General features: G+C 37.9%; 1 protein-coding gene across 4 annotated transcripts in view; it reads right to left on the reverse strand.

Moving 5' to 3' along the window:
* Positions 1 to 18,218, reverse strand: part of kmt2e (lysine (K)-specific methyltransferase 2E) — a 57,610-nt gene extending 39,392 nt beyond the window's left edge. For 3 of the 4 annotated variants that reach the window (XM_036577216.1, XM_036577214.1, XM_036577212.1), the window contains exon 1: positions 17,927 to 18,218. The gene's annotated coding sequence lies outside the window, so the exon portion shown is untranslated. Of the gene's footprint in view, positions 1 to 1,257; positions 1,388 to 17,926 lie in introns of all 4 variants that reach the window. The other variant, XM_036577213.1, reaches the window with a different exon arrangement.
* Between the last annotated feature and the right edge of the window lie 1,131 nt (positions 18,219 to 19,349).

Consider the following 19,349-nt stretch of genomic DNA (forward strand, 5'->3'; position numbering starts at 1 on the left):
ACACACACACACACACACACACACACACACACTAGTCTTAGCTTCACCGTCTATCATTCTGTAAGAATGCAGCCCAAAGAAAAGAAGGGAGGAGGGCAGAGAGAGAGCAGAGGGGAGGAAGGGGAGGAAGGGGGGAAGGGAGACACACACAAAACTCCCTCCTCCTCCCTCCGTCCATCCAAGCCGGATTTCTCTCCCTTCCTACTGCACTTCCTAAATAAACCGTACACACACACACACACACACACACACACACACACACACACACACACACACACAGAGGGGAAGGGAGGGGTGAAGGAGAGGAGAGAACGAAGGGTGGACGGAATCCAGAGCCAAATTAAATGGAACGGGAGAAGAAAACGGCTATTTAAACACACACAAAAAAAAAAAAGAAAGAAAAGTAGGCATGTATGGCCATCAACGACGACGAAGAATGACGCTTTAATTCTGAACAAGGAAAGAAACATAAAAAGGATTAGTGCATGGGGCTTGGAGAAGACGAGAGGAAAGAAGTAAAATGAAAGGGTGAGGGTGGAGAGAAAGGTAGAGCGTAGATAAGAACAGTGAGAGAGCCCAATGGGAAATCATGTCATCTCTCTCTCTCTCTCTCTCTCTCAATTCACAGAGCATTGGGTCTCCCACATGATTCATCCACATCTTGCTCAAAACACTGTATGTATACATTATGTTTTTGTTTACTGATACATACATTACATACACATGTACCTTGTTTATAAGTGCACTTATTGATTCAACATTTTATCACACAGGCACACTGTGTAGTTTTACAATTACTATCTTTTCCCCACAATGACGCACACCGATGCACCCATCCATCTCGACACATGTGATTTGTTTCTCTGTTACAGCAGGCAGGGAAACCCCACTCGCCTTCTGTAGCTTGTTTTCGATGTTTCTCACTCAGTCCCTCTCTCTCTCCCTTTCTCTCGGTCCACAAACACATGTACTCACACGTACACACAAATATACACATACTGTCACTGTCAGAAACACATCTCAAAAATAATAACTTTACAGAAGAAGGAGAAAGACTGAACTTTTAAAGCAAGTTAATGTAATGAGATTTGTGATGCATAAAACAAAAAATAACAAATGGAGATTTAGTTGCGAAAGCAACAATAAACACACACACAAAGACCTTTCTCTCTCTCACTGATTTCAGAGAGCAACAGACTAATACAATCCATCTGTCTTTTAGTCTGCTCAAAAGGAAAGCCAATACAACAGCCCTACCTGTCCATAAAAATAAAGAATCAGTACTACGGAGGGGGGAAATCCTGCTTTCTGTGACAGCAGCAGGGAAACCCAGTCATCTTCTGTAGCTCTCTCTCCCCTCCTCCCTCTCCTGCTACTGTTTGATTTTCTGCACAGAAATAGAGCAAAATTCCTCTGTAACTCCAAACCCCAACTGACATGACTTTACACATCATTCACAGAGTCACCACAATACACACACGTTCCAGTTAACTCAAAACATACACACGACTGAAAAACTCAAAATACATACACATAAAAATACAACAAATAAAAGCACACGTGCTGTATTCTGTAGGCTGTAATGATGATTTCTACAATGACAGCTATAAGATTGCCTGTGTGGACCATACAAACACTACAGAGCGCTAAATGAAAGAGAAGCCATATCGCCCCCCCTAACACATCCTGCAGTGTATTACAATCTGTCTGAATGACTGTGTGGATCATATGAACATTACAGGACATTATAGAACAATTATGTGGACAAAACTCTATGTTGATTTTGTTGCAGGCCTCGTGTGGTTTACTAGAGCAGCTTTTTTCATTCTACCACAAAAACTGATGATGTCCCACATGTCCTGAAGGTGAACTGAAGTTTCATTGTGACTTCTGTGGTGTGTGGCTTTTTCCATGATCCTTTCTCTGTATTACACACTAACTACAACCAGACAGTCATTATGCATTCACAAAATGACGTTTGTGTCTTGCATTTCTTTACAGATTACTTATTTAAGGGTCCATAACCTACATTTATTTTCTTCCCTGGTTTTCACTTATAAGATTTGTGTGGTTTCATATACCAAAAACAGTCATGATGCATTGTTACATGTTGAATGTTTTAAATTCTCTTTATCACTTATGCTCAGCCCACATTTACTAAGCCAGTCTCTCGTTTCGTTTGTCAGACAAAAATGCTCTGCCAGTCTTTGTTCGTTTAAAGGTACGAGCTGTTACAAATGACTATCTCTGCGGTGACTGTGCAGTTGATGATTTACACTAATGAAACAAACCAAAATAAAAATCGTTTAGGTCTTGGAAAACATGGAGAATCCAGGAATAAAATACATAAAATAGATACTGCCCCTCACTCAAACACACAGGGTAACGAGGGTAATGACCCTTGCACTGCTGCAGGTTTGGCTCAGCAAACCACGGCTCATGAAGGTTTTCAATATAACAAAAGAAGTATGACTCCTAGCAAACACAGGGAGCAACACTAATAAAATTACATAAAAATGCTAAACATGATCTGCTTATTGCCAAAAAAAAAATGTCTTTGAGGTAGTGTTGGATTAAAGTCACATGCTGTGATGTTAGCGTAAATACCATACATCGGGCATGACTGAAAAAAACACTAGCTAAATGGTAAGTACACTTAAAATGATGAGATTATTTTAGACTTTTGTAGTGTGTGTACAGAAGTAAGGAAAAAACTCAGGAGGTTGGGGAGGTAGCAGTCATTTTAACACAAGCAGACAAAAGAACAGCCAGGACCACTCAGACCCCATTAAGGCAAAGTTACATGATCGATTTCATGCCTGGCTCACACCATGACATCACATACACATGCAGAGAGGGACGGAGGATTGGAGAAAGGAAGAGAGATAGACAGGAAGAGAGAGAGAGGAAGAGAGAGAGAGAGAGAGAGAGAGAGAGAGAGAGAGAGAGAGATTAATTAGTTGTTACGCTACAGTGGTGCATCAATTTAATACATAAAAGCTGTGCTTTATAGTACATTGATCTAACTGACTAGCCACAAGCTAATATGATAGCACCAAGCTAACGTGTTATTACTACGATAGTCTCTTAGCCCTGAGCAAACACACAAGCCACGATATACTACGGTAGCCTCAAGCTAATGCTATAGCTACAAACTAATATGTTAGCTCTAAGCTAATACACCAGCCACAAGCTAATATGTTAGCCCTGAGCTAACACTTTTCAAAGGCTTACGTTCGCCACAATTGAATGCACCTGCCCCGAACTAATACCTTTAGCCCCAAGCTAACCAGCTAGCTACCATAACATATGAAATGTTGGATTTTACTTGCCCTTATGAAACTATTAACTCTTTTTTTTTATTTTGTAAATCAACAGCAGTGTAAAACAACTTATGTTAAATTGATCTATTTTTTGTTTATTTTTCCTGCTTATATTTATGAACAAAATATCTTGAAGCATTCTGGTTTAGTATATATCTAACAAAGCACAGCAGTCAACCTTGTCTCGTTTAGAGTTCAAAACACAAAATAGAGACCTTCCCTTCTCCAAGCCCCCCAGAGAGCGAGGGAGAGAGGGAGAGGGAGAGAGAGGGAGAGAAAGAGAGAAAGAGAGAAAGAGAGAGAGAGAGAGAGAGAGAGAGAGACAGAGGAAGTGCAGCTGTATCCTCTCTATGAGCCACCTGTTGTGCAGGTGATGCCTAGCTCCATTACAGCAATACAGTGCAGAAAACCCGTCACCTGATACGCTCACCTCCCACAGCACTGCTCACCAGAGACCAGAGGCCCATCCGACCCTGTTTACCTGAAAGCAGCGATGTATTAAAGTGATAGTTCGCCTAAAACTCAATTTAAATTTGCACTGGAGCAAGTAATGAAAGTTTAATTGCATCATCATTAGACAAGTGCTGTTGTTAAAGGACCCATAACCTGCATTTCTTTTTGTCCTCGAGGTCCTCTTTTGAGGTTTGTGTGGTTTTGCTGCATTTTTATACGTCAATGTTCCAAAATCTATCATTTAGGGCTTTTCATAACTGCTATTAACATCAGTCTTGAGTGATCTGAACACAAGTGGACAGAAAGACAAAGTCGCTGGCATTTTCGTGCCTCTTAAAAGTGTCTACAGTCACCACCTCCGAAGGTGAAATTTTCAGGTAACAATTTCCTTTAACTTGAATGAAACCTTTCTCATGTTTTATTTGGACTACCAACATGTACTGACAACAGATCATCTCCTAGTATCTCTTAAAAGTAAGTTAGCAAATCAGTTAGCTAGGTTAAGTCCACTGCACATCGGACTCTCCGTGTTGCAGTGTCCAAAAATTTGAAACTATTGTTTTTAACGAAGATACACACACTAGCGCTGACACTCCATGTTTACGCGCTCTGCAACCCGAAAACTGCTCAATTTCTCAGCGTGTCACAGTGCGCCACTCAGCATTCTGCCAATACAACATTAAATGAAAGCCATACTCAGACCACAAAAAGCCACAGTACAATACATGTGGCTTGAAATTTACAGAGAAAGGCAGCCAGTCTTTTAGATAAATAGACAAATGCTAACAGTTACCTCTGTCGTTGCTGCTATCCCAGCCTTTTTCACCTTTTATCTTTCTGCTCGAAAACACAATTTGAGAAGAGGTAGTAAACCGATGCCAAGCATGATGAGTGATGCTGAAAGCTTTATTTCATTCAATTTATAAGTTTATAATTTTACAGGCTCTCCCTGCTGGCATTCTATAGCAGTGCTCTTCTACATGACGCTAGGCTGTGTGTTTGGTGAGCGGTGGCCTTTACCCAGATTCTATGCTAAGCTAATGAATAATCTGGACAACTATAGGCAACTAATAAGAAATCTTAGGTCCTGAGAAATATTCATAAGTTAATAAATTGCTTATTATTAACCAAAGCAGTTTAAAGAACCCACAACTTTCAGGGTTAAAATGGAGCTGTTCCAGTTGTTTGACTGCAAATGAAACAAACATGTTGAACAAACTATGATAAATAACAAAAAAAAAAAAAACCCTTTCCATGTAAACCTAAATGTTTATTAAAATGGCCCGGTAAACAGATGTGCCTTGTGTATTGTCGGCAAGGCCATGTGAGAGGACAGGTGGACTTCCATCAGAGAAATTTCTATTTATATAACTGCTTGCTGCAATCAGTACTATTAGCAGGCATGTGGTCTATTTTCTGAGTGCACAGCTGCTTGTTTTAGTAATAATATTGGTTAGTTTGAAAGTTAAGAGTCCACAGAACTCAATTATTCAATATATACTGGACTGTGGAGAGCTTTGAGTTGAGTATTGTTTCCTTGGCCCAAGCTATTGCAGTTTACTTTCTTATTAAAAAAAGTAACCCAAAAGGACACAGCAGTTGACATGCTCTCATTTAGGACTCAAACAAGAAAACAGAGACACCCTTCCTAAGTCCCCTGACAGAGGAGCGGCGGCACAAGAGAGATAGACAGAGAGAATGGAACAGAGAGACAGAGAAAGAGGCACTTAAAGATCTGCAGAAAAGATCTCTCACAATATCTGTGTACTGGGTCTAAACACAATTTATTAGATTTCAACAAAAAAATAATAAATAAACATACAAAACAGTATCAAAATTTAAATCTACCTCAGAACTGAAAATCGTTTTGATCCCCATATATCATTACACTCCTAATATTGACACTTTTGCTCTTTTCTTTACCTGAGTGAGACAAAAGAAAACATGTAAAGACTTCCAGTGGGCTGCTATATGTCAGCTAAAAAAATTCAGATTGGTAAAGAACCTTTACAAGGTTCTCAAACTGATCCTCACGAACCCCTAGACGGTTCACGTTTTTGTTCTATCAAAATGTGTTGCGAGTTAGGTCGGAGCAAAAAACAACCGTCTGGGCTTCCCTGAGGGACCCAAAGCGGTTCTACTATGGCAGTGTTCCGAAGAACCCTTTTTAGCTAGAGACGACCCAACACCACTTTCTTTTCTGATACAGACACTGAAACCCTGAGTATCACAGCCAATACTGACACAATATTTCTTCTTTAAAATTACATTTTTAATTGAAACACTTCACTTAAGATGAGGCCTAAAAGCAGGCTATCATGCTGAAACAATTAAAACACTCTACTACCCACAGGAAGAAATACACAGCTAACATCACATCACACAGTGGGAGTGAGGCTGCTTCAGGATAGATTTGTTACACGACTGCATCAGATTCATTCCTTTCTCCCTCAGATATGCCATCCAGCATTTTCTGCTGATAAAGGTCCAACAGCGATATGCATCAATACTGACAACATCTACACTTTGGACATCTTTGTTTTAATCCTGTAGTTTATCCTGAATCTTGAGATGGATATAGTCACACTCATATTAAAATCTTGTTTCCCCCCTGTATTTATTTATTCATTCATTTATTTATTTATGTATTTTTATCTACATTTATATTTATCTCTCTGTTCAAAATGCAGTAAAACTTGATAGTTTTTTCTCTTTAAGTATAAAGTTACCATTTAGAGGTTTTGTTTCGACATTGATGATATGCTTCTGCTCTGGCTGTGCCAGAAACTGAGCTCTGGTTTCAGTCTGCAGGTTTGCTGCTAAACCTGCTCACTTCCTCTGAGAGCATGTTCCTCCATCCAATCGCACGCCTCGAGCAAAAGGGCCGCCATGCATTAAACATGGTAAAAACATGCACATGGCCGGCAGAGCACGTATGTGGCGTAAGATGTGGTGTTAGTGGCCCACACGTGTTGTGTGTGCGCATGACTGTGGATTTTAGGTTGTGTATTACGGTTGTAGAATGATAATAAATTGGTTTTCAGTTAATTTTCTTAATAAATATGAAGGGTGATTAAAACGTAACTCGTGTTGCCACAGATGTTAGCCAAGCTTAGTCTATATTGAATGGTTATCATCCTATATCCCTTATGTAGTTTATACTAGTTAGCTGATACTGAATGGTTATTAATTCGATTATAGCCTATGACAGTTTAGGTTTTACATGTTTAAGCCTAGGTTAGCTTATACTGTAATGGGTCTTATTTGCTGTAAAAAGTCTATACTAATTAGCCTACAGTGAATTGTTATCAATTAGATTATAGCCTACAGGAGTTCTAGCTAGCTTAGATTAGCCTACACACATGGTTACATTATGAATGTCATGAATTAGGCTACAGAAGTTCTTGTTAGCCTAGATTAGAATATACAGAAATATTTAAGATATTAGGATAGCCTACACCGCATGGTTTTTAACAGTTATTAAATAGGATACTGAAGCTCTAGTTAGCCCAGGTTAGCCAATAAGGAATGTTTTTGGCCTACATAGCTCAACCTACACTAAATGGTTATTAACAATTGTTAACAAGTATACTGAAGTTCTAGTTAGCCTATGGTAGCCTATACTGAGTAGTTATTAATCTATGTAGATTAGCCCATGCTAGTTAACATATTCTGAAAGGTTAAAAAAAAAAGTCAGTAATTTTTTTTTTAAAACTTCCTTTGTTCACATCTCTGGTCATATTAAGCATGCTTTACCATATCATTTCAAAGAGAATTTCATAGCTAAAATTAAATAAAAAGTAAATATACAGTGAGAAATGCAGCTGGGATAATTCCACAAACAGAGCAGAGCGTTCCTCAGGTCATGATTTCCAGTGAAAGACCACACATCCCCCACTGTCAATTTGCTTAATATAAGAAAGCATATAGAAAGCATACAGACCAACAATTAGCACTGTACAAACTGCACACCTAAATCTAATTTTAAATAGACCTGCTTAAATGATTTCTGATACTGAATGATTTAATTATAAAATAGTAAATTCAGGCTTCGATAAGGCTGCTGCTTTTGTTTTTAGCTATGCAACATGGTTCTGTCCAGTATGTCATACAGTATAAGAAACCACATAAGGAAAAGTCTATTTGAGATTACGTAACAACTCGACACAGTTTGGGAAAAGCATGTGATGATTCAGGTATGCGGTAAGCACAGCACTAATTGTCAGAGAGTATACGCTTCCATTATTTGCTGGCTCCATCAGCCACATCCTGTGAAAAAATTAAAGAAGCAAACCAAACAAGGTCTTGGCTTGACTACATTTGGGGCAAGGGGGGAAAAATGTGTAAATCTGATTTTTCACCAAACTATTCCTTTCAGCTAAACAAAGCAGAGCAGGGAAACACACATCTCTAAACACACCTTCAGCTCCTGACGTCACACCAGCACGCTCCCACTCACTTGGCTTTCCTCTCTCCTCCCCAGCTTAAACTGCATGTGCTCCGTATTTCTCGCCACAACCTGCATACCTGAATCCAACAGTGAAACAGTTGGCACTTACGCTATACCTCTCTGCATGGAGCGGTCGATCCAACAAAAGACCAAACAGATCTCGTCCAGTGGCCTCTATTAACTTCAGGCATAGCTGTGTGTGCCTGGCTTTGGCTAAGAGAAGCTTTAAAGCAACATAAGAGAAAACAGGCATGCACTTGGCAACTGTCTCAGAGCAACATTTTAGAGGAGACAGCCAGGGTTTGGAGGTTTGTCTTAAAGGAATAGTTCAAACAAACATGCTAATATGATTGATTAACAACACATGAAAGCCGCTAGCCACAATTTAGGACGGCTCTACTCTCATAATGCTAGTTGTTGGCTAATAATATTGCCTTCATTTTCATTAGCTTTGCCGATTGAACTATTCCTCTATACAAATCAACTGATTTTTCAAAATCTCTGCATAAGGAAGCAGTTAAGATGCAAGCACTCATTCAAAGTAGTTTGGAGTGAAATGCTCCATTCTCAGGAAACTTAGACAGAACTGTTCACAGTGGTCAGAGCAAGACGTTTTAAGCATTTACTGCCTCTAAAAGCTCCCTCCAAAAAGTTATTGAACGAAATGGTTATAAAAGATGCTTCATGATGGCTGAGGCACAGCTTTTAAAAAGCTTTGGCCTAAAACAATTTTTAAAATGCATTTATGGTGGACCGGGTCTTATGAAGCAAGTCCCCAAAGAAAACATCTGATTTACCACCATTTTACCATCATCAACATTACATATTAAAACTCAGAAAAACACATGTTGGCTCACCAGTAGTTTTGGACAGTAACAAAATTGGCTATATTTGTGTTTAGGACATTGTAAACCTCGGTTCTTATCACCACCACTGTAAAGAGTGTTTAAGTTGCTCTACCACGAACCATTTCACATCAAACCACATCAATTAATTTATTTACATCTCAACTACTGAATTATGCAGAAATTTGCAGCGTTCTTGAAATAGGTTGATTAAGGTTCAGCAATATTAACATTATTTATCTATTTATGCATCGATATAATGGCATCATATCTTATTATAAACTTACTTTTATTAATTATTCATCTTTATGGGTGAAACAGAGTTAAAACATAAACTTCTAAAACTTGAATGAAAAATTAATGTCCCCAATATCATATATGTACTGGAAAGTTTCTATTTAAGGTTCCAACCAGTTATATGTTCTACAGTCCAATGTTTAGTTAAAATTTAGACAGAAATCAGGCCTTTCCTGGACAACTAAAGAAATTCTATATTTTTGCACATTCTCGTTATACAGACAAAATGCTCTGGAGCATGTTACTCATCAGACTGGCCATATCTCTGCTTTCACAAAAAAAGAAAGAAAGCCAGACCAATGAGATATAGAGATGCACTGCTGCTTCCTCATTATGACCACATCATGAACCTGCTGAACCCAATACATGATGCTTTTCACCTTTAGTGTCCCTCCAGCTCACACGCTTCACAGCTGGATTACATGTCTACTCCAGCCAACTTTCTCTAAGTGGTGCATCAACTAACTCTGTTTATTCACTGCAGACAGTTCAGATTTGCCCAAAACACAAAACAGGAGGCTTTTACAGTCACCTAATCTGAGTGGTTTCTTATCCAAATTATCACATTATAATTTGGATTTTGCAAAACAGTTTCCTGTTGCTTTTTTGCCTTATGCTACCAAACTGCCACAGATTTCACAATTTTATGTTTCCTATCTACATTTTGTACAAACTGTGCCTTTTTTGTACAACATGGCATCTGGTGTAAAGAAAGAACTACAAAAACTACAAATTTCATTTTACAGTGAAACTATATCCATGTGAACAATAAAGAACTTCACTTATTAGGGACGTAGTAGTAAAACGTTTCAGGTACAAAACAATGTTGGATTCTAGGGCTCAACATTTGATTTGGTTGTTCAATATTTTATGAAGGTAAAGAAAGGGAGAACATTTACAGGCCAGCCCTCTAAAACAAATAACCCCAAAAATCACAACCAGTACAATTTGTAAGTGACTTCAGATTTTAAAAAAGCCCAGTAATTTGTGTGTGGGTGTGTCAACCACATAAGCATTAGTCCTTGCCACTTATTTGACTCAACAGCCTGCACTCAGACGCCTAGTTTTGATCACTGACAGTGATTCCTGTAAGAGATGGAAAGTAAAAGATCATTCGAAGAGATTAAGGAGAGTATTGGTGAAACGGTTTCAAATCTGGATACACTGTTTAAAAATCTATTTCTGATACAGTATTGTTATTGTTACACCCTTATCACTTATCACAAATTTACAGAACACGGGCAAAACCCCATTCACCCTGGAGGTGGCAAATATGACTATTTTATCATTATTATGATCATTTTTGTTATTGTGATAAACATTATATATTGCTGATTTTGTCAACATTGACCAGCATGTTTTGTTAAAAAGAGAGCATAATTAGCATTTGCTAGTTGAGTTTAATGCTGTGCAGTATATAAAATGTAGAATAAAAATCAAAATTTTTTTGATGGAAGTTTATTTTTAACGTGGCACCACATGTGTAGTGTGTCTGTGAGTCAACATATCATGATGTGTATTGTGTATTGTAACTGAACCCATGGATAAGACAACTTCAAAAAACAAACTAAGCTTCCCTTGATGCACACTATTCATCATGTTATCTCAATCATGCACAACGACACTGAAATCATCAGTACTGGCTGGTAAATGCTTAAAAAAATAATCAGCATGCTTAGATTTGACTAATATTTCAAACTGATATTTGGTGATGCATTTATTGTGCTCCGCAACACTGGGCTACTGTGCTGAAACATCTGTGTTTTATTAATTTTACTGCATGGGTAACCCTACAGAGATAAATGTTATAATTCTCTGTAATGCTAATTAGCAGCATGATCAAGCCCGTGTTTATACATTTTATAAAATGTTTATGCATCAGCATTGGTATTGACAGATGTGTGAAAAATATCGGGTATGGTGATCAGCCCACCCAGAACCCCATATTCCTAGATTATATATAAAAGTCAGAGAAAGTCTGTGCATCAAACATATCATGCATAATATGGATAAATCCTCATTCAAGCACACAGGAGTCTAACTGGTCTAGGTTGCCTGAAAATAGCTGCCTGGGGGGTGCATCTGCTGTGGCCAGTGATGGAGAGAGTGAGAGGGGGAAGGGAATGAAAGAACGAGGTGGAGAAGGAGGAGGGCAAAGGGTCTTTGTCAATGTCAAAGGGGAACTAAGAATGAGATACAGTTGGTGTTTCAGACTGACCTCTTCAGTAGTGCTGGTTAGCACTGATAAAATTCAATCATCAGCATTATCAAAACATCACGTGGGGTCATACTTTAGGGTCATACTTTATGATGGTCGCAACTGTTAGCTTCCTCAATTAATTATGCATAATCAACTAGGATAGTGAACTTAGCTAACTGATTAATGTTAGACATTTTTTTTTAATTGCAGATAATGTTGGCCAATACATCACCTGAGCTGGCCCATCACCCCAAAAGGGAAATAAAAAGTGACGTTTCAGACGATAGCGCTGGTTAAATTACCATGTGGCAACAATAAGTGCCATCACTATGACCTGGATGAAAAACATATAAAAAAATACAATGATATAATAAAATAATCAGATGCCCAAAATTACATCTAAATTCTATACTTTCTATAACGTGCTGTTCTCATGCTGTGTGGTGGTGACATAGAAAGATGATAGCCTTCATCTATTTAATCCTAAAGCTCCATTTCTTTACATAAAGTACACTGTATAGCATAAAAATGATTGTTATATGAAGCAATTATTACATAGCCTAATCACAATTGTTTGAGATGATCACAACTATCAGAGATGTTCAGTTAATTAAGCTGACTGTACTAATGTTCCACATCGATGCGTTGAGGTAAATAAATGTAAAATAAAGAAAGCAGCAAATGCATTCACAGACATTATGGGGCTTATAAAACAGTTTTAAGTTCCAACTTCTGAACTAAGACACTTAAAGGGCAGTGCTGAGTAATGTTTTGTTTACTTGTTAGCTATGTAGCTAATTCTAATGTTTTTCGCATGTATACTGGCAGAATGAGTTTTTTTTGCTTAGACTTTCACTCTTGTAAAGAACACGTAGCTTTGCTTGACTACAGCCAGTTCTTTGCAACTAGAAATTTGTGAGAAGCATGTGTGCAGTACTGATTCAACAGTACAAACAATGTCACATACTAAGTAAATATGGTGGTTAATCAGCCAATTTGGCCACTTTAAGCTTATATGTAATAGCTGCAAACAGGGAACAAGAAAATCATGACAATGCTATTTGTGCTGTAACACTGAAAGACAATCCAACTGAGTTCTCAATCATGTTCATAGCTAACCATACATTACTTTGTGTATGTGTGTTTTCCTGGCTGAAACACACCTAACACAAAGTAAATCAGGTAAATATCAATTGCTCCAGGTGCATTAAAACATAGAAAACATTCAAATGTCAGGTAAAACTCCAACATCCAGTCATATAACAGCAGGCCAATGCACACTCCACCTCTCAAGGAAGATGTAGATGACCTTTCTGCATCATCATTTCTATTCATTAAGCATCAGACGCTGTGTTTACTCCATTACGCCATTCAGACGAATAACTGCTTTCTAGGGCGGCACAACTCTGACAACATGCAGTACTGTGATTATATTAGTTCTAGGACTACACAAAACATACAAAATAGCAACTATACCCTTATATTACTTTTTTACTTCTTTTAATGTTTGTGTATATCAAAAACAGTCGTAGTTCAATTCTGCAGCACCATCTATCCCTTAGACTTAAACAGGCTGTGTGTGTTACTGTGCCTCTAAGACTGCGGTATGCAAATGACTTCTATTCTGATTGGCTGCCCGGTTATTGTGCCTTAATCTAAAAGCAGTCCAGACTGAAACACTCCTTATAACTTTAGCGTGAAGTGGAGGAGCTGAACTGCTGTTGCTTGAATAGGCATAAATGTAAATGTTTCGGTTATTTTGACATAACAAAAACAATGAATATTACAGCTTCGCTGCCATATACAGATGCATGCAGTGAAGAGTGAATGGTATCTTTTGGATATTTAAATTCTCTTATTAAAAATAGGAGAGAGAGAAAGAGAGAGAAAGAAAAAAAGAAAATTCAGTTTTCCATGCTATTGGCCCTTTAACAAATGACATAACATGCAGCCCTATTACATTCTTTTAGAGATGTAATAGACTAAAAAAAATAAATAAATGGTGCAATAAGTCAGTCAATGTGGATCGTCATTTGAAAATGGGTCTTAGGTGGGTCCTGGGTCAAATCTGAGTTCAATAAATGACTGTTAGGTGATTTTTCCATTACAGAAAGAGGGAGTACGCTAGCATGAGCACTCTAAAGCTGTCTCATTTCCTGTTTATTCTTTTGACAACTTTATAACTCACATGTAACTCCCACGCACTCAGAGACTATAACACACTTGACAGAAGACAAGCAGGTCAATCCAGTACAGTTGTAGGAAAAACTTCATGCACCCCTGGTCAAATGACATGTTTTGTAGATTTTCTAAATGAAAATAAGTAACACATTCTTCCCATACAGGGTACACCCTTCTACACCTTTTACAATTACTTTTTATTTGCTCAAATTACCATATTGGAAAAAATAAAACATAGAACGTGTTACGTACAAAGGTTTGAGCCATCCCACCAAGTCATTCCCAATGATTTCTGCCAATGAGAGTGTTACTAAGTACTAACTGACAGGGTGTCCAAACTCTTGCACATGCCATGTTTTGTTTCAATGGTTTCCCAGTATGTTCAATTCAGAAAATAAATAGAAAGCATGGACTAAAATTGACAGTAATACACCATATTTAAGGATGTTCCCTGTAGAAGATTGCATGCAATTAGAAAATTAACTATACAAGTAACTTGACCAGGGATGCACAAACATTTGCATAAGACTGAACATAAAAATAGAATAATTCACCTTTTAACTTTTGGGAAACTTTTTAATGCATGTAAAATTATTTACAAAAAAAAATAAAAAAGGGTTAATTCACAGAATTTGCTTTTAGCTGTAGTGGTTGACATGGCATGAGTGAGGGCAAAGTGATTTTAGAGGCCGCAATAAATCCCCTATTGTTCCTTTCACAAAGTGCTGCATATTTATGCCTTTATGTAACTCTGCCATATGAGAATCTGCCAATAACAAGCTGCAGTTCAGCAGGCTAAAACAAACCAACCTATACTGCCACAATGACACGTCTTTTCTCTTTATTCACCTCAGTATGAATTGAAAATGCTAGCCTATGTCAAACATTAGAGCCTGTGAGGATCTGTAGCACTTCATAAGGGGAAAACTTAATATGGAATCTCCTCCCCCAACATGCTTTTAAATGAAGGAATTGAAATTATGTTGTTGACTCAAAAGAGGAAAAGTACCAGCTAGTTTTTTTTCTTCCTTATGTTAGCACGGTTAGCCCAGAATTAACAGCAGCACACTAGCGCAGTGAATAATTACTCTGTTGAATTTGCTACAGAGAAAAGGAATGATATGTAAACATTTAGGTCAAATATTAAAACCCATAAACCCATACTACAACTACCACTACTACTATTGCTACTACTGCCACTAATGACAATAATAGAGTTTCAGATACTTGTATTGTATGTACCTGTGTATGTACACTGTACAGAGTTAACCCAATAAATACAATTGGCTCAAAATTAACTCTGTACTGGTGCTGTAGTTGGCATCACCAATACAGCAGCAGAGTAGAGAATGAACAATGTAAAAACTACGTAAAAAGTATATATATGAAAAGCAGAATATTCTCCTAAAACTCTCCAACTGTGTTGAACAAATGCAAGAAAATACATTTACTTAAACTAAAAAAAAAGCTTGTACCAGGTACAAATAACAATCTCCTGTTAATTGTGTTGCAACTGATATGAGGTGTGGAGGGGAGGAACATGCAGTTTACAAGTACTAATAAATCTTGTTGCACACATGCATGAAAATTCACAAGTGAGAGAAACACTGAATGAATGAAACAAAAGAAAAGTTCAGTATTCTAATGATTCTCAGGTGTTTTGAACATATGGATAAAATACATTAACTAAATTAACAAAACTGCATGAAAAAATGCAAGGTGAAAACACAAAACTTTAGGCAAAATAACCACGTAATAACTGCGTTGCAGTCTTTATAAGAAGTGTGGAGTGGGCGAGGTAGAGGGTAGTTAAAAATAATACAAATGCTAGGTAGGAAATGCATGAGCAGAAAGCATGTAAAGTGAGTGAAATCAGTAATTAAGCTGAATTGTCCCCCATAGATGGTATATGGTAGCCCTCCATTATTGCCTGGATAGGATAAAACTCACAGGCATAAACTAAGAGCAAAAAAAAACATTCAAAAAAGCCTGAAGTATGTAGAGTATGTGAAATCAGGGTGATTTAGGTGAATTGTCCCCTCAATAGATGTGGTAGGTAAGCCCTCTATCTTACTAAGAGAGGTTTAAAAACGGAAACACACACACACAAACATGAACTAAGAGTAAAAATCATAAAGTTGGATCAAAAATATATATGAATGCACTAAGCAGAGGTAAGAGAAATCATGATGTGTGTGAAATGTTGGTGTAAGCTGATCCTGATGAGGGGTTAGTGTGCTGTAGGTGTAGGGGTGTGGGTGCAGAGGAGCAGCAGCTTATTCCGCTCCGCCATTTTCATAAGGCTTTCAATACACACAGCGAGGAAGGAAAAAACACAGCCCAGCAAAAAAACATCCAGACCCCGTTTGTAACCATGTTTTGTTTCAGTGACGACCTGTGAACGGCTCGTACGGATTATTTTACTCCGGATTAGAGCTTATTTTCAGCGCCAAAGAGCTCTGACGCTAGTTAGCAAAAACAGCACCAACGTTAGGTTAACAAAAAAGAAGAAAAAAGTGGCTAAGCTACTTGTTGTTAGCTAACTGTTCGGTTATTCGGGTAAAATACAAGATTATCAGCAACTTCCAACAGATTTCTCAAAGTCTGTCATCCCTGCGGAGTATTTAGATATGTAAAACAAAAAAAAACAAGTTAAAAGGTGAGCTTTTCAAGATCCAAAACAGGAGCTAACGGCTAATGATCACCAGCTAATGCTAACCAGCTAAAGTTAAATGCGCAGACGAAATCCAAGAAATTATGCTCAAAACGCGGGCACAAAACAAGCATTTTTACACTAATTGTATACAATGTCACATGTAAGGTGAGCATATGTTTGTTTTCTTATTTGAAACTGAAAAATACTGACGTTTTCTCACGCTAAACGCAGATAAAAACATTGCGCAGTTGGCCGCCTGAACGCGAACTCAGAGATGGTTTACAAAGCTAGCGAGCTAACTAGCTAACATTAGCTAGCTACTATTTTTATTATTTTATTTATTCATTTTTATTGTTCTCCAATAACTGTTCGCTCAGTTTGCGCACGACCAGCCCATCGACATTTGCAGCACTTCTCTCACGATTACATATGATCAATGTGTAATCATAAACTAGACTAAACTAGTTTATTGTTAATCATATACGTTAACTATATTGATACAGACAAAACAGGCTCTTAGCTGACATTCGTGTATAACAATGCTCACAGTATAAAAGAGTAAAATCTTAAAAGTTTTTTGTGGTGAACTCTTAAAAATATGAATAGCTTACAAGAGGAAATTTCAAATTACTATGAACCATTTCCGTCCAATAGGTAACGTTAAACTCCAAGCCTGCTATAATTTCTAATACCGTTCTCCAGCAAATGTGGAAAACAAAAACAAACAACAATAGAAACAAACACAAACGTCCTCCCTTTGGGTAACTGATCCACCGAGCACGTCTATCCACTTTTATACTTCTTTAAAAACGCAGCCTCTCCTCTTTCACGTCCACATTGCTCATGTAAACATTAATAAACACAGCCTGGCTTTGAAACGAGGCTGGTAGAGGGAAAGAAAATGTGTCAGTAGGGTCTGCAAGAACCAAACGCACGACTTAACCCTAATATTAAAAAAACTGCATCAGCCATTCTTTTCTAAATTAAAGTGCAAAACCTCCTCTTATTCAGCTAACTTGTACTAACACTATCTGGGAGAGTTGCTATGCTAGCTAGCTATACAAAAAGACAGAAAATACACAAAAATGAACTTAAATATCCTGGCGGCAACTTTTCCATCCAATACGAGAAGAAAGAGCACATTTCTTGCTTTCCATACTCAGTAACACATAGCTAAATGACACAAATGTCCAGAGCTTACAAGCTAGCCAGCTGGCTATCTGCCATGCTCAGCAGCCAAAAAAACACATGAGAGGTATTTATGCCACGAAATAAGGTCGTCAGCGTGATAACCTTTAAAAAAAGCACAACTTCTGCATTTAGGAGATTTTAAAAACTGGAGTAAACGTGATCATTAACACACATTATCTCCAGCATCCACACAGAGCCAGAGAGCTGGCCAGCACAAGTCAGGTTAATGTTAGCCAAGAAGATAAAGCTGTAATGTGATGAAGGGGAAAAGAGACCAGTATTTTAGCTGCAGAAGAGGGGTTCAATGTTAGATTTCAATAAAGCACTCACCTTTAATGTCCACTGTATACTAAAAAAACTTGAATGGAGAAACAGGGCACCAAAACAATTACTCTTCAGTCTCCACTGCGGATGTAGCAAGGAAGATTTATGAAAAGGATAAAAACTGATACTAAACTGCTATGTGCTCTCTTTTGTAAGCGTACAGTTCCGGGAGTCTTGTTCTAAGCACAGCCTATAGTTTTGCTGAGTTTTATTTATTTTAAACCCTCAATTTTCATCCACTAAAACCGACTGATAAAAAATTGGATCCTTCAATCCCTGTGCAAAAATGGCGGCCCTGGCAGAGCTGTCCCGGTCACGCCCACCACCGAGAAACCACGCCCACTACCAGTGTTGACCCCGCCCGCCCAGCGCCGCAGGTCACGCCTACATCTGCTGCGGGGTTGCAGAGTGGCGATCGCAGGGGCTCCGGGGGAGGGAGAGTTCATCCACGGTAAAAACGGGCGCACGTTTAGCTGCTTTTCCTCTCTGCAGCACATTAGGGATGGACGACACTTGAGGCTTTGTTTTTAAACGCCTTCTTGCGCGTTTAAAAAGGGGAAACTTGATTTTCATGAAGAGCCATTTGTGTCCACAACATTCAACGGCGAGTATAAGAGACAACCACAATTTAACAATAAGAAAAAAGTAATAATATGCTATTTTTCCAAGCCAAAAAATGTCAGTTTCACTATTAGCATAGCGTATGAACGTATGTTGCAAGTGAAAAGGATTTGATATGTGTATATTTTTGGAATCCAAGCCATAAATAGGCAGTCATTGAATTTGCATCTCAAATAAACGGTGTATTTAGTAAAATAATATTAAACATCAAACCTTTGCCGTGCTCAACTGTTGATCTGTTTCTACATGAACACTACATACATCCATTTAATACTAAACCTTAATAAATAAATAATAGTAAAATAAAATATTTTAAATTAAATATGTTTTAGTAAACCCCCCCACCCCACCAGCATAATAACCATAACCATGGTGCACTGCCACATTAAGGGGCATGATGAGAAGTAAGTGATGTTATTAACGATTAGCCACATTAAATGTGTTATTTTTTCTCCAGTATGTTAAATTCAGCAAACAAACAGTAATTGTGCAGAAGTGGGTTCTCTATAGAGAACCTATTTTCGCTTACAGAACTAACAAAACATGTAATTTGACCAGAGGTCATCTTATCAGAAGGCAAATTAAACCCATGTATTTCTTCAAGTTGTGTTTAAATGTGATTTCAATTCAGTTTTTAGCCTTGTACAAGCTATATATGGGTACTGTAGTAGTATCATCTCTAGTAGTAGCAGGTCTCACCCTGTCTATATACAGTAGCTGTACACTATGCATGCAGATAAGCTGTTTTAATCAATTGAACTCATTTTGACTATACTCATATTGTTACAATACGTAATGCAGTTTTTGT

This window comes from Colossoma macropomum, unplaced genomic scaffold (assembly GCF_904425465.1).
Source record: "Colossoma macropomum unplaced genomic scaffold, Colossoma_macropomum, whole genome shotgun sequence".
Taxonomy (NCBI): domain Eukaryota; kingdom Metazoa; phylum Chordata; class Actinopteri; order Characiformes; family Serrasalmidae; genus Colossoma; species Colossoma macropomum.